This window comes from Pezoporus wallicus, unplaced genomic scaffold, assembly GCF_028554395.1.
Source record: "Pezoporus wallicus isolate ANWC-B61680 ecotype Strahan unplaced genomic scaffold, APGP_CSIRO_Pwel_v1 contig_5183, whole genome shotgun sequence".
NCBI lineage: Eukaryota > Metazoa > Chordata > Aves > Psittaciformes > Psittacidae > Pezoporus > Pezoporus wallicus.
In genome coordinates, this window is record NW_026635285.1 from 34,983 (window position 1) to 51,305 (window position 16,323).

Genomic DNA, 16,323 nt, shown 5'->3' on the forward strand with positions numbered 1-16,323 from the left:
TAGAGCAAAGGAGGAAGAAGACTTCCCTTGAACAGAAATTAATTTATTTCTAAATTCCACAAGTAAAGCTACAGTTATGATTTAAGATAGTGTCACCTATGCAGTATCCAGAAAGCTATGATTCTGAGCTTCTTGGACATACCCATTGCCAGGGTTCACTTGTACTGGCAGGGAGGTCTGATGGAGGCAACAGGAGTGTGATACCCAGCACGCGTTGCTGCCCATGCATGTAGCAAGGGATAAAATGTTCATCAGCAATATGGCGTGTCTTTGATTAATGTATTTTAAAATCCAGGGCCTGGAAAGACCGGTTTTATTCCTTGCTTGCTGCCTGCAGGGACCTTGATAGTGACACACTTTGTGTTGAGTACCTTATGTATTTTCAACCCTGATAGTAGTGATTGTATTTTCAGTACGGTGTTGTACATAGTGCTGAGTGATTTGTTGGTCTCGTGAGTTTTCTCTCTCTTATTCTCTACAAGCTCTCCAGTTTATCAGAAGCAATAAACACCAGAAATAGATTCCCTTCTATGACTGATTGCAGAAGCAAATGTACCGTTACAGATCAGTGACAGAGCCTTCAATGTATCTGCAACTTTACAAATCAGTGACAGAGCCTTCAATGTATCTGCAACTTTACAAATCAGTGACAGAGCCTTCAATGTATCTGCAACTTTACAGGAAGGGTGAGGGGGCTATCAGTTCAGTGTCAACAATCAGTGCCTCAGCACTTTCATTTGCTATTTCAAATTCAGACTGGAGTATCCATAATCTCCTAACCAATCACTAATCCTCAGGGATTTTGAACTGCCAGCCTGCAAGATGTCTATTTTTACATAGGGGTCTGTGCAGCAAAGACATTAGATTCTTCACAGGAACACTGGACTGTGTTACAGAGTGGTACCCTTAAATCTTTATTGTAAATCAAGCAGGAATTTTCTGTTAGTTTTCTGTTCCCTCTGCCTTCCCCCCCCCTCCAAAAAAGAGCCATCATCACAGCCTGTGTCAGAAGATAAAGGAGTGAAGTGCAGTACATCAACAGATGATTGATTTGGTTCACGCAGGTCTAAAACTATATGATCAATACTTCTCAGACTTACAAAACTAGCAATACTGATTTGAAACACTTGGTATGGTTTTGGTGTTATACGTCATCAGAGCATTTTGCTTCCCAGAGCAGAGATCCTAGACAGTAACAGGACAATTAAATCAGTTTCTAGGTTATCTTTTACGATCAGTGAAAACATCTCAGCATTTATAGTCTCTCACAAAACATTCTGTACTTTACATTGTGCACAAAGTTTACTGGAACCATGTCTTTGCAACTACCTGGTACATGCTGCATCAGATGTCTATGGTATGCAGAGAAGTACTCATTAAACTTGGAACAAACAGTGTTGCCTTCGTATCTTAATATACCAAGGGTTTGTCTGACAGACAGGTCTGTTCAGAGATAGGGATCTGCTCACATTCAAAATCTCTGTGATGCTTAGGGAATGCTTTGTCTCTATATAAACATCTCAGAGTCAGGACCCTCTGCCTTGAACAAAAAGTACATTTGGGCTTGGTTTTCAGGGACTTACCAAACAAGTGCTGATAATCAAAGGGATAATCAATTATATGTTTTATCAACAAGCCAGTAAGGGGCAAGATCATCTTCAGGAACTTTTAGATGACATATTGCTTTGAATTAAGCCTGTCAAAACCAGTCAACATTTGGGCTTATAGCTGGTAATGCTGGAGGTTCTGAGCCTTTCTAACCTTCAGCGTATCTAACCATCATAGCAAGGAGCCAACAGCAATGACCTGTCTTCTGAGCTGCCCTTTTCAAACTTCTAAATGTGTGCTTGTTCATAATAGACACAAATAATGTCCCACTCTAACTAGAGGGATGATGACAGCTCCTGAAAAAAAAAATTATCTGTTTAATAACATGGAGTTTGTATGCCTTTCTATGTGTCTTGTGAAACTTTCAGTAGTCTCTTTACCTGCTTAGCCAAACATACTCTTCAGAAATAATAATCAGATCCTGCAGCCAAACCCAGTATGATTATAGCTGATAGACTGGGTGTTGCCTAGATGAAATCTGCTGACAGAAACTATTTTGCAACAGTACAGATCATTTTGTGTCAAATAGTCACTTTAACTAGTTACTCACAACCCTAAATGAAAAGACTTCCTGTTTGAGTGTCCTGGCATGATCAGTCTCCCTTAACCTCTTCTACTTCAACAGCACAGGACTGTTTAATAGCTTTGACGCTAACTGGAGTTTACATAATTTCTCTAAAAATGCATTTTTCTGCAAAGCTGCTTATCTTCTGTACATGGATACAATGTACCTTAGCCTGTAGAAAGATTTCTGAAAGGCTTTGTTTATGTTCTACCTAAGAACGGAAACCTGTTTTACCTATCTGTATAATTTTTTACTAGTAGAAACTAGGCTTTCCTGTCTGCTTCGGAAATATTCCCGTGCCTTGTAAAACACATAGCAGGGGAAAACAGGATTATACTGCACAGGTTTCCTACTGAAATAATAGGAAACTCTCACAAGCTTCTGCTGTTTTAATTATGATGTTAACCTTGAGTACTTAAGGTCTACTGCCGAACTCTAGAAACAATGCCATCCTCCTTTAGAGGAAGCTTGAACTACTTTATATTCAATTTTCTACTTTGGTTTTTAGATAAAGTTTACATTGATTCCTTGAGCTTTAGTTATTAGCAAGTAATTTTCTTAGAATGGGCCTGATTTCTGTGGACTGGCAAATTTTCTTCTCTTTATTTCCATTCCCTACTATTCTTTTAGATTCTGCTTGTAGAAAGACCAGCAGGGTTTTAAGAGCACAATATGCATGACTGCATCTTTTCCTCTAATGCATCTTCTCTAACAGTAGAAAAGAATGGCTCTCTCAGAATGTGCTCATCTAAGCTTCCAGTTCCCCAGGATCTTGGAAGGACTTCTGTGCAATAGCAGCTTCAGCATCTGCCACAGATAGCAGACAAACTGGTGGATTGGCAGAGCTAAGAAAAAGGGGGCAGTGGACTCTTCTTCGGTGACTTTAATTACAGCACCCCTCTAACACTTCTTCAAAACAGCAATAAATGTTTTAAAATCACGTGTGAAAAGGGTGGACATGGATCAAATTTTCACCTTCTCTATCAATAGAAAAATGAGGGTGCATCAGATGAAGCTGGCACTAGGCAGGTTCAAAGCAAATAATACAATAAATTATATCATTTAATATGTTCATGGGTAATACGCTTATGACATTATTTACCTAAAGACAATCTGGATGACAGAGTTCAGGTGGATTTAGGGAGAGACTGCACAAGACCTTGGAGAAGAGATCTAGTAAAGGTCACTGACTAGACAAACCACATCAGGATCAGGAAACCTCCTGATCCAAGTTGGATGCTGGAACCCATAAGCATCATCAAATGTGCTTGTCCTGGTTCTGCAGTTCTCTGAGAGAGTACTTGCATAAGAATTGGCTTATGTCTGCTGTTGGAGATAGGTAAATGGGCCAAGTGTATCCCTGGCCTGAACCAGTCTGACCTCTCTTGTATTCTTAAAATAAGGTTTATTTATGAATCTTGGCCTACTCACAGTCAAAGTCCCTCTTTAAATTCAATCAGCTAGAGCCAACCTTAGTAATTCTCGCTCCTCTTACTGCACTGTCAGCTTTGCTAGCTACACCATCTGTGGTATTTTAAAGATTTATGACACATGATAATGAAATACCTCTTCCTCACCAATTTTTCCTCACTTGGTCATGCCCTTACCTAAGTCAAGCTTTATTCATCTTTATCTCTTTAGAAACTTGTTGCAAGCACTGTAACTTTGAGTAAAGACTTTTCTTGTTCTTTATGCTGGCTGTCATATTCGTTCTACTACAGAGAGGAAATATTTGAGCCTGCCAAAGAAAAGAGCAAGAAAATTAATAGAAAATCCATGGGATAGTGTTGTTTCCATCACAGCAATTTGAGAGGAGGAATTTCATTCTGATCCTTGTTAAGTGAATAAATCAAATCCACGGATCTGTAATGCCAAATCTATAAGTCATGTTCCAGAATTCAGCAAGCCATGATCACAACCTTTGGACATCCTCAGAAATAACTTCTTTTCCTTTCAACTTGGGGAGTTGTCCTGATAGTAAGTTTATCCTCCTAAGTCACTTAGCAAGGACAAGGAAATTCAATGGGAAGTCTCTATATTTAGCAGAGATTAACATGGTCGATGCTAATGTTCAGTTCCCTGGTTAGCTTAAAGTCCTTCCAGTTTTCAGTAGATAGGCATAGGTGAACACAGCTAGAGCTGGAGGAAGAGGGGAACAGGAAGGGCTGGAGAAACAGGGTCAGATCTAGAGCCTTTCATAACATCCTTTCACCCTCTGCCTCCTGCTGCTGGTAAATCTGCACCTGAACAGCCACTGCTTTAAAAGAAAAAATAGCTTCTTCTGTTTGGTTTTTTACGAGTAACACCTCAGGTGTGGAGCAAATGAAGGCAAACCTCTGTGCCAGGGCTCTGTCTCTCTAATTCTGTATGTACACCAGCTAGCACAGTAGGAACCTGTTCTGTTTTGAACATACTATAGCATAAATGGTTGATAAATCGGAAAGGAAGGAATCAACATTTTTCTATTACTTGTGTGGCCTCCTGAAATGATTAATATATGTTTAATGACTTCTACATGTACGCTGTGTTTCAATTAAATGTTTCTTTTTTAACAAGACCACTTAAAATTAAGTATGGAAGTGTGGCAGCCAGTATTAAGGTTGAATTTAATATAGTATTTTAAAATAACACAATAAAAATACTATGCAACACATTTTTGATGCCAAAGTTTTCGAGAAAGTCAAACCACTGAAGGGGTGGAAGTCCCTGGCAGAGCAGCTGGAACTGTAACCTACAGAATGCTGAACCTGCTTCTGATAGTTTTTTTTTTCTTTTTCTCTTTGAATGTGCTCATCTACTTTGTATTAATGATTAGTATGTTCAAAACTGAAAAATCCACTGGGAGATGAGAAAGCAGGCAATTTAATTTTTTCTCATCAGGTCTCTGAGTGAAAGCTGTGACAGGGTGTAGATGTAATAGTTCTGAAGTCTTGAAGGTCATGCTGACCAGAAACAATCACATGAGTTCACCAACCAGCAGCGATTATTCCTTGTTGAATAAATCAGTTTTCAGTGCAGTATGTTCTGATCATTTGTTTTCTTACATGCTGTGTACGTCTATGGCTATTTAACAGATAAAAAAGTGCTCTTCTGCTACATTTTAACTGAATTCCATTTTCCATCTACACACAGTTTACAAATTATAATTGGAAGAGTGAATCATGTGGTAAAGAAAAGCCATTAAATTTTCTATTGTAAAATGTAAAAGTTAAGAATCAGAGGCCAGTTATATAGATGATTAAATAAAAATTGTACAAGCATGAAATAACATCTGGATAGCAAAAAGAATCATATTTTATAAAGAGGGTATATTTAATTGAATAAGGGCCTTTAAAATAAAGGAAGAAGAAAAAAAAAGGGAGTGTAAAACTGGACTAACATGGCCTAAAAGAAGGCCTTACTCTTTTCTGAGAAAGGTAGCTAGAATTGGTAATGTAACGCAGAGACACAAACCAATCCACCCAGTCTGCTGATAACATACACTTGTAGTTGTGGGTCCTAAACAAACACAGTCTGGGCCTTGCAAGTGCTTTAGAAAGCCCTGGTTAATAATCAGTTGTCCATGAGTCCCCTTTGACCTGCACGGGCCCTCCTTCTTGGAACAAAACCACAGCAGCTGTTCCTTACATGAGCCATCATGATGCAGTAACTGCACCCCTTGCTGCTGCCTCCCTCCGCTTTCTCACTGCGTGTAGCGAGAGAAACCTGCGTCTGCAACTTATGATCAGAGCAAATTAAAGAAAGCTGGGCAGCTGAGTTACTGAGACCTGCCTTGAATAAGGTAGAGAGAGATGACCTAGGGTTAGATGACCCTAACTATCATGTGTGTTGCCTTGACAAATAGTAATTGCTTGACAATTGCTCTAGGCTTGGAAAACATATGTTATCATGTTCATGCTGTATCCACTGATAAAGATTGTTTTCATTACACATACTGGATATTTCTAACTCCACTGAACCTACTGATGTGTGAAAACAGAGATAAGTTCAAACTACAGGTCTCAGACTTGAAAGTCTGAAACTTGAAAGTCTCTCCTTTGTTCGACTTATTCCTTTTGGCTAGCGGATGTCTGTCTTTAGCTCAAGAATCAGTCTATGGCCAGCAACTACAGTGGTCTTTGAAATGCCTTTTCTGTTGTTGTTGTTTTTTTGAATGGTGCCTTTGTTAGAGCTGGAGAAGTTTCAATGAAAGAATATCTCAGTTTCATGCTTGGCAAATGCTATTGTATTAATGATCTCCTTGTATAGGTTTCAGCATTAAGGCTGTTGGATACATTAAAGAGCAGTCCACACTCACAGCTTGATATTTAAGGCATAAGTTCAGCATTGTGCACTATAAGAACTTAAATTGTTTGGCCTGTCCTGTAGCAGAACTTCCTTTTTGAACTATGGTCTGCAGTTACTGATTCCTCCCCTTTTTAAAAGTTTTTTATGATAATACAAACATGAGCCTCTTTCAGTTAAAAAGTTTTTTTTTTCTTTGAAATAAAGTACTCCTTTTTCTGAAAAGCTGCTGGGTCTCTCCCTGAAATAATCTTATATTTTTATGTTTTTCCTTATACCTTAACACATCAGCTCAGGCTGTAGAGAGATGTAACAGATAATATGAAATGGTTTTTGAGGCATATATTGCTAAAATAATTTTTTTTTTAAAGGTATGGAAGGCAGTGTACAATGTGTAGTACTTACGGGCTCAAGTGGTTAGAGAGGTGTATGCTTGCTGTGTTAAAAAAAAGGTGGCAGGAGTCTGTCAGGGGTCAGTACATAGTCACTCATGACCTCAGGGGCATAGAGAGGTGGAATTCTTGTGACATGATTTGCAAGAGAATGTGTGGGCTTTGATTCATCCATTTACACAGCATCAGAAAGCAAATAGGATACTGGTTTTTTATTTGATGAAGACTTCAGTCATCCAACACAGCATCTTCCACTGAACTTATCTTTCCTTCCCTTCCTTTCATGTGCCTCTTGCATATTTCCAGCAGACTTTCCCTCTAGAATGATGGATCTTATGCATGAGAAAAAGACAGTTTTGCTACTACTCGTAAATATGTTGTCATATGATACAACCCATCATTATTTTAATTCTTGCTTTCAAAGAAATACCTGTATGTTGAAATCATGTACAACTACAATAGTAATACCTAGATCTAATATACAGCTTTATATCAGAAGATCTCAACTTTTTTTTAAGCCTCTATGAGATTTTATCCCTTTTAAAACTCACAGAGCTCGAATAGAAGTGGCTGAGGCAAGATTAAACAGCATTTATACCTTCTCACTGTTGGGCCATTTGTCAGATGGTACCATGATACAGCTCTTTTAGCCTCTGAGTGCCACTGACTCGCAGCCCAGCATCTCTGCAGTGCTCTATTCTGCAGACTCTCCTACTGCACCCAAAACTTCTCCTGTTCCATCAGGAGGAGGCTTATGGCTTCCTTCCACAGTTCCTACAGAAAGATCCTTCTCTGGATGAGATGTGAGGGCTTTTAGTACCTTTTCCTATTCAGGTACTATATCTTCATATCTAATGTGAAGAGCATGGAAGACTGGTGAGGATTTGAATCACCATAATTTTCAGTTATTTTATGTGGAGATATGATACAGCATAAGAACTCCTTTAAGGGGGATCTTCCTAGCTGGATTAGCCTTTTGACATTCAGTAGGCACTACTAACTAGGCACCTTGCCTCTGGAACTATGATTTTGATATTTTGAAAAGACAAAGACAAGTTAAACAAAATTTGCTAAACACTTATTTCAGATCTTAGGTTTAGACTTTTTGTAACCTTTGTATATGTAGCCTTGGGACACCCTGTAAGCATTATTTTGTCTCTTCTATTCAGCGAGAGGTAAGAAAGTTTTAATTGTCCCTATCTTAGGATAAAAAAGCCATTGGTGAAATTCTGAGCCAGGGACAGAATTACGTCCTGTGTTTGAACTTCCATTTCCAAACCTTGGCCAGAACACCATCCATCTTCCATCTTGATATAGATTTAACATCAGCTTTATGATTTAACTTTAAATGTCTGTGGGAGCAGTAAGTAGCAATCTGCACTCAGATGGTGGGATGAAAGAGAGAGCAATTATATACTTTAATGTGTTAATCCAGTTAATTTAAGTGTGTTCAGAAGTTATGCTAAGTCATTTAAATGTTTTTTGTTTTCTTTTTTTTTCATTTATTTTCAGGTCTACTTTACCTGTAGTGTTGAGCTATTGTGATAGTTTGGTTTTTATGACTTGCATCAAGCATGAAGCTTTCAAAACCATGTGTCAAAGGTAAGTTAGTTCAATAATATTTAAATACATCCCTAAACATACTGTGCATTTACAGGGGAAGTTTTCATATTTAACTGTAGGCTCAGCTCTGTTGAGAAGCCACAGTCCTGCATAAAGGATGTTATGAAGCAGTATATGCTCCTGCAGAGAGCTCCGGGAGAGGTTTTCTCCCAGTGCTCCCCAATATACCGTGTGAGGAAGTGTGCATACTGCACCAGCTTTTAAAACAGTGCAACCTGATCTTTTCTTTACAGCTCAAAGAGTGGGGGTGGGGAGCAAAGGTGAAAGAATGGGTGCCCAGATCCTCCGTCCCATTTTGGGTCTTGTTTTCTCTGTTGAGTGAAGAGAGCATTAAATGTGCACGACTGTTACAAGGAAGGACCCTCTGCTCTCACGCTTCACAGTTCTTGTGAGGTTGAATCTAGTTTGTGTTAGGAGAAACTAAGTACACTTAGAGGGTTATAATGAGCTTCCCCCTCATTTTCATTTTCTCTCACTGGTATGTAAATCGTTGTGTGTAAGGGATAAAAATCTGTAGGAGTTATGAAACCAAAGCGATTTGGTGGAGCTCCTTCTCCTTAGTCTGCAGTGTTTATCACAACGTTTAGTGTTGTAAAAACTAAAATGGAGTAAACTACAAATCAAAAGAGACCATCTGACATTTCTCCAACCACCTACAAAAGGTAAAAATGATAAACTGAAGTAAATTACAAAACAAATCTTTATAAACAAAGGTAGGCAATTTGCAAGTCAGGAAATCTGCTTGTTGGAGTTTCACTTGTGGGTAGGGATTTAGAAGTTATCCAGATACAGTAGTTCATGGATTTAACTTGGAAAGACTACCAAAATTAATATTTAGTCAGTAGTTGTGACAGCCAATCAGTACACTGTCATACAGTGGAATCTTTATGAAATGTATTATTTTGTAAGAAAGGATGTTAATGCACATACCACATTCAGCCAGAAACAAGGATACTAAGAGTCCTGAGAAAGTACAGTCGTTTCAATATTCTGTTTTGCCAGCTAGTGTTGCCTAGTTTTTGGCATGTTTATTTTTTGCTTCTTTGGGCAGTCTAAAGGACATATTTCTCATCTGATTTCCTAACTTCCATTCATCTTTTACAAAATATTTATTTGTAGCTGTAATCCAAGCTGAGAGCACTTCTTTAGTCTGTGTGAGGTGTATCTTGTGTACACATTTTAAACTAATGCCCTGATTAACTAATGTCATCTATACATAAGCAGTACTCAAACTGTTAAACTGTGCATGTAGGTAATATTCATGAAAACTACTACAGTACTTCAAAATATTCTGAAAAAGTTTATTTCTTTTTATTAAGCATTAATGCCAAATTTGAAAACTGTTCTGTTAGACATCTATCAGTATAGCTAGAGACCCAGAATCCAGAAGTAAGGTTCAAGAGAAGGAACTGGGGAAAATAGTACTTCTCCTTCTCAGATACTAGAAATGAAACCTGCATAAAGATTTCTCCAAGAATGCTATCAGTCTTCAGTTAGAAGGGTCATGCTATCACTGGCTAGCTGCTGGAAGGAAGAGAGAGTTTTCTTTTCTTTCCCACTTTCCATAAAACACCAGTTACTATAAAAGGATAGCTGGAGCTGTGCTGCTTTCTTCCTGTGCCTTGGGCTCCATTTTTAAAACTTCCCCCCCCCGCCCCATATCTTATCCATTGTGAATAACTACTGCACTTTCCTGCTGTTAATAGTTTTGACATATGGCTGCAACAATATAAAATGGACATTTCAGATAACTTAAGAGCTGGGTACAAGCTTCTAAAAAGCAGTAACTGGACTTGCAGTCTTGTTAGTTATGCATGGCTGCTGCTTGTTAAAGTGCTACTGTGCAAAAGCTGAAACACTGGAACTGCCTGCTTGCAGAACCAGGAAGACTATGCTGTCTGTACCAGTCAGATTTCCAAATATAAATTAGTAACACCCTTCACAACTGAAAAGGTAGGAATGTATTTAGAGTTTTAAACAACAGCTGTAGAAATCCGTAACACAGGCCTTTATGGTGACCAGAGAAAACTGCTTGTTATCATTAGAAATTATGAGGCTGTGGTTTTTAAAAGAAGTGGTGGGTTACAGAGTTACATAAAAAAAATTTAAAGTATCAGACAACCAAATGGTACAGTCAGAACGGTCACAGATACAATACTGCAGCAGTAGTTGACTGGTAATATTTTTCAAGTGTGAAAAGGGAAAGGGATGGTCAGTCAGATAATCATACTCCTAATTACTCATTTGTGTAATTCAGTTAATCAAAAGAAAAGCAGATTTAGATAAATTAATAATAAACAAGCCTTATTTTTATAAAACAAACAAACCAAAATTATCTTGATCTTGCAGACCTGAAAAACCTTTGTATTGTAACATAAAAAATGAAAACTACACAAAGCATATATTAAAATACAGGTTTCAACTTCCCAGTGAGTTAATACAGTTTCACTTTTCTTTGTACTCAACCCAATTCTAGTTGCCAGTGCTTTTTGACAGTTAAACCAGAAGGGGCTATCAGTGTGAGGAGATACCTGTGTGTGCATATATGTATCTATGTACCTCCTTCCTTAATGGATTAATTTAAGGCATACATATATTACAGAGAAAGTATGCTGCTAATTTATTTGCTGAACACTAGTATCTTTACATGTGGGATAATGAACTGACGTTTTTTTATGATCTGTGGGAGTGTGACAGGTCTGTTGAACAACTAATGCTGATGCCAAGGCCATAGTTTGAGAGTGAACTGGGTTTGCGGTACACAGAAACTTAGCTCATAGCGATGGGAGTTGATTCCAGTTTCTGTGCCTCAGTCTGTGAGCCTACCCGTCCCTACCCAAGCTGCTTTTCTAATCCACCTACTACACCCACCCACCTTTTGTTTTCAGAAAACGGACAGAGTTGGGGTTTGCTTTATACTCTTGCCACTTTGATTTCTTTCTGTAACAAGCTCCCAAGCTGCAGAAGCAGCCTGGCAGCAGCACTTGAACTCCAAGCACAACAGAACTAGGGAGCCCTCCAGGAGCCGGTTAGAGCTCTTGGTCACTGACCAACCCATTGCTTATAGAAGTTAGCATGCTTCAGTTGACACTGATCCCTCAAGGGACTAGCTACCAGCTAAACAAAACTGGAGCACAGGGCTAGCTAGCCAAGCATAGATTCTCAGCTGACCCTGTGTCAGGACCTGTGATCCTGTTGTAAAAGCCATTGATGTTACCCCCTTGCCCTCTGAGACTCCCAGGGAATCCCCAAGTAAATGAGGGGAGAGTTATTTACATCTCCTTGCATCTCCATCCCAATCTCTTTTGTTTGTTTTGGGGTTGTTTGTTTTTTTTTGCTTGTTTGTTTTGTTTTTTTTTTAAACTGATGGAATACTTTAAAAAGCCTACTTGTTCCTTTGTGAAGGCTTACTACAACAAAGCAATAATAATTTGCCCCATTAATTATAGATAATGGAAAATGTGTAAGTATCTATGTGGTTAAAGTGAGCAGTGTACTGTCTGTCACTGGCAGTATCATGGCTGTTGCATACAGTCTGGAAAGGCAGACGCACTGGAGTTTTACTGGTGGGTTACAATATTTGGAAGCTAGGAGATCTATAGTCAAACTATTAAATGTAGGGAGGGTAGAAATGCCCCTTTGCTTGTGCAGAGGAAATAGAGCAAAGATACACCACAGCAGCGAGAGCTAGCAGGACAAAGGAGATACTATTGACTCATTCCAGACTGCCGACTTAGCAGCTCAACTTTGTTTCCTTTTAACTTTTGTAACAGTAGGAGCTCAAAGCTTCTCAGTCTATTTTCTGCACAAATAGAAACACCCAGACTTCAAAAAGTAACACACTTTGAAGAAACCCAAACTATTAACACACGAAAAACTGTTGTGTGCTGCTAAACAGGGCTTCACGGTTCCTTGGATTTTGCAGTGAGTAAATGCTGATCTTTTAGTAATAATATTACTCTGCTGCATTCTGGCAAACAATTCTTGACACGTTTCTAAAACACTTTTTTGTTGGTTTTAGTGTGATATGGATTTATTGACTTTGCAGTAGGTAAGTACTACTTCAATATTTTCACAGGCTAAGTAAACCCCCCCAAGTAGCATATTGCAACAAGTTTTTGACCCTATAACATTGCACTGGTAACATTGGGGGAAGCAGACAGTGTATGAAACTGAGATTTTGTTCTCGGTGCTTAAGTGTATTTTTCATTGAATATGTATATATGTATATAAAAAATAGCTTTTTATTGTCCACTCTGGACAATGACGTGTTCAAGGCCACCAATGTGACATTTTCTCTGTGCCAACCCCACCAGGAGCATGCTTCAGGCAGAGAACCGGCCCCTTGTGTCCCCATTTGCTCCCAGAGGGAATGCGCCAGGCTTAGGCGGGGGTTTAACTTCACAGATCTGACCCGTTTACAAACACACTTGCTTCTCTCGCAAGAAATCGCTTCTCGAGCGTGTAGCATGCGTTTGAAACGTCATAAACCGTCACAAAACGTCATAAACGCCAATCAATCGGCAGCACCTAAACCACCCTCATGCTGGAGGGTCTAAATTCGGTTTAACTTCTTAAGTATTTAATCTTAGGCTCGGCTCTCCAACTCCCCCAGTAGGGGAAACCAGGCGGGGCGCCCGTGTTCTGGCCTAGGCGTCGGGGGCAGCGCCCCCTCCCCGTTAGTGAGGCGGGCTGTCAATCATGCGACGTCACAATACGCCTGTGTGAGCGCTGTAAACAGTCGGGCGGGCGTGTGTGTGTGTGAATGACGCGGGGGTGAGCCTCACCCCCCGCCTCGGATCGAGCGCACGCCCGATCCGGCGGGGAGGCTAGAGGCGCGCCCCCCTTGTTTCCCTGCGCTCATGGTAGCGGCACTAAAGGTAGCATCACTGGAGCAGGGGATGATGTAATTCTCCCTCTCACACTCCCACCCCCCCTTCCTTGTGGGGGGAAGGGGTTTGAAGGGGGGGAGCTCCAAGGCGTGTGTGCAGGGTAAACACGCCGGTGAGCGCGGCGCCGAGTGGTAAACAAGTCTAAGGTGCCCTCCGCCGCACGACAACTTGCTGCGGGCGGGGTGTTGTTCCCCCCTCACCCCCCCGCGCACACACACACACACACTTCCCCCTAACAAAAGCCCGTTTAATATCAGCGTCAGCTTTTGTTCGGCGGGCAGAGGCAAGCGTCCCCACTCCCGATCACCTTATTTCACCGGGTCGTGCTTCCACCCCCACCCCGTCCAAATCCGCGAGTTACCCCCGCGCCGTCCCCCGTGCGCGCAACCCCTACACTTAACCGCCTCTAACAGCTCCCCCTCCCCCGTCCCCGAAGCGCCTGGTCCCTCCTCTGGGGCTGCAGGCAGGTAGGGGAGCAGGTAGCCCCCCCGTCCCAGTCCCCCCTACCCCAGTAGAAAAGGCAGTAAAGGGCACTTACTGTCAGAAGAAGCGGGGAGGAAGCCGTACTCTCGGCGCAAAAGCAAAACAGCCACTCGCAGGACGTTGCCAGCATAGGAGACAGCGAGGAAAAAAAAAATATAAATAATCTTCCAGTAGCGTGTGTGTCGAGGGGGGGAAGGATTCGCCTTTTAACCGGAGAAAAAATAAAATCAAAAAATAACCGTGTGTGTCCCGTCCCCCCCTCGCCCCCCGGTTGCCTTTTTTGTGCAGTTTCAGCAAAGCTGCGAGGAAGTTGGTTCTTTTGTTCCACTATTTATAGATTGCGTCAACATTGCGAAAAGGAGAAGGCGGAGCGGTGGCACTTTACTCCTCGCCGAGGGGGGGGGGGGGGGTTGATGGTGGTGGAAGATATCGGGGTGGAGAGGCGGGCCGGGTGGGGAAAGGAGGGGAGGACAGACAGCGAGACGGACAGACAGCATACAAGCGACCTCAGCGCTCTCCCCAACCGCCGCCCCGAGCAACGCGGGGGGAACCGGGAGGAGCGGCGGCGGGGAGAGCAGCGCTGCTTCCCCGCCCGGTTGCCGCTGCCACACAGCACCGCCCCGCGGGCAGCGAAGAGAGACACGCTGAACCGAGCGGCGGAGCCGCTCCGCTCTCTTCAGCGTGTCTCTCGTCGGTAACCTCCACTTCCATCCCCCGGTAGAACCTGTTGCGAGCCCCTCGGTGGGGAGCTACGAGGGCAGGTGCACTCACCCGTCCAACCATGTTTTCTTTCCGAGGTGGGCGAAGGGTTAATCTGGGAATAACATTTTAACAACCGGGGGGTCGTGAAAGTTTGAACCGGGGAAGGAATGGGGGGTTAAGGGGGAGTGGTGTGTGTGTGTAACCGGCGCTTTTTTTGGCCGAAGGCCAATGTTTCTAAACTGAATGTAAACAAAGAAAACTGCGAACACCAGAGGAGGGCCTTCCACCGCCGCCGAGGCTGGGGAACGGGTTCCTAAACGGGTCCTAAGCTTTGACCGCCTTACCCCACCGTCCCCGCCCGGTTCCCTCTCCCCGTCCTGAGCGCCTTCGGGCACCCCGCCCGCCGCCCTTGGATGCCGCGGGGCTGGGGGTGCTTTCCGCCTGCGGGGCCGGGCAGGGCAGTGAGCCTCAAAAAACCAACACACAGACACACCGTCTTCTCTCTTTCTTTGCTTTCAACACCCGTCTTGGGGGGGGGGGGGGGGGGGATAGGGTTTTGTTTTGAGAGCGAGGGCTGGCCCCTTCCGCCCCGGGAGGAAGAGCCGCCGTGCCCCGGGCGGGCGGAGGCCGGGGCAGGGCTTGTCCGAGCCTGCCCGAGCGCTCCCAGCTCCGGCCTCGGTGCTCGGCGGGGCCGCTGGTGCTGTTGCTCGGGGAAACATTCGCGGGGATCCTGCTCCGACGGCGAAACCGTCTATGTTTAGACAGGGAAGTCCTCGCCCGCTGGCACCACGGCCGGGGCTGAAGAGCAACGGCAGGGAAGGGGAAGACTGGGAGCCTGCGCGACTGCGACACTGGGTGTGCGATTGCCCCAAAACACCCGCGAGGGACACACGGGGCGTGCGTATGCCCGGTAAAAATAGAGCTCTCGGTCGGGACGAGTTTTGGGTTATCTTTTTCCCCCCCACTGCTCGCTTTTGTGAAATGTATGGGCGGATGATTTCCCCTCTTAGTTGTGCTTCGTGACAGTGGCTGCCTTCCTGGTGATAATTTTCTGGGGGAGAGTGGGAGTCCCTCGGAAATGTCCTCAGTCCGCTCACGGCCCCTGCCTGCTGTAGCGCTGGGGAGCGGTGTTGACGGCTGGGAACAGCTCCGAGGGGTTAAAATCCAGTCTCTGAGTGTGGTTCCTGTCCTGGAGAGTCCCCTCATCCCGGGCTTGCCTCTCCTCCGCAGCTCCGCGCTTCGCAGCGAGGTCTCAGTCCCGCTTCGCTGCTCTTGCGACAGGACACGGCGCTTGCTCATCCTCCGTGTGGACTGCGGCTCCTCTCCTCCCGCTCTGCTATGGGGAAAAAAATAAAAATAATAAAATAAAGGAGGAACAAAAAATAAAATAACGAAAATCGCCCATTTGGAAGACGGACATTTCTCCGTGTCGCTCAAAAGACTGACGTCTTTTGCGCACAAAACCCGTGGCCAGAGGGAACTCTGTTAATAGCTCTTTAAGTGATGGTGTAAAAACTGACTGGTGGTGGAAAGTAGTAACTAGTGGTAACAAAGAATAGATCCAAACTACGAGCCTTGAATAAGCCTTCCTGGAAGAAGCCGTGCAGAATGGGGAGTAGGCAGACGATTCGCTTGCTGCTTCTCTAAATCTAGTAAAAAATGGGGAGTGTGACGCGCTGGCACAAGTTTTTTTTTTTTAAAAACACCACCAAAATCAACAAACCCACGTCTGTGAGATAAAAGATTAACAAAATAATGAACGTAGGGTGTGCTG

At 43.0% G+C, this 16,323-nt stretch overlaps 2 long non-coding RNA genes across 2 annotated transcripts in view; one reads left to right on the forward strand and one right to left on the reverse strand.

The window, feature by feature from the left end:
* LOC130603521 (uncharacterized) overlaps positions 1 to 14,535 on the reverse strand; it is a 29,130-nt gene extending 14,595 nt beyond the window's left edge. The window contains exon 1 of the long non-coding RNA XR_008973205.1: positions 13,903 to 14,535. This is a non-coding gene — a long non-coding RNA (uncharacterized LOC130603521). The remainder of the gene's footprint in view (positions 1 to 13,902) is intronic.
* LOC130603527 (uncharacterized) lies at positions 14,535 to 16,121 on the forward strand. The gene is made up of 2 exons (XR_008973206.1): positions 14,535 to 14,644; positions 15,665 to 16,121. It is a non-coding gene; the product is annotated as an uncharacterized LOC130603527 (long non-coding RNA).
* The last annotated feature ends 202 nt before the right edge of the window (positions 16,122 to 16,323 follow it).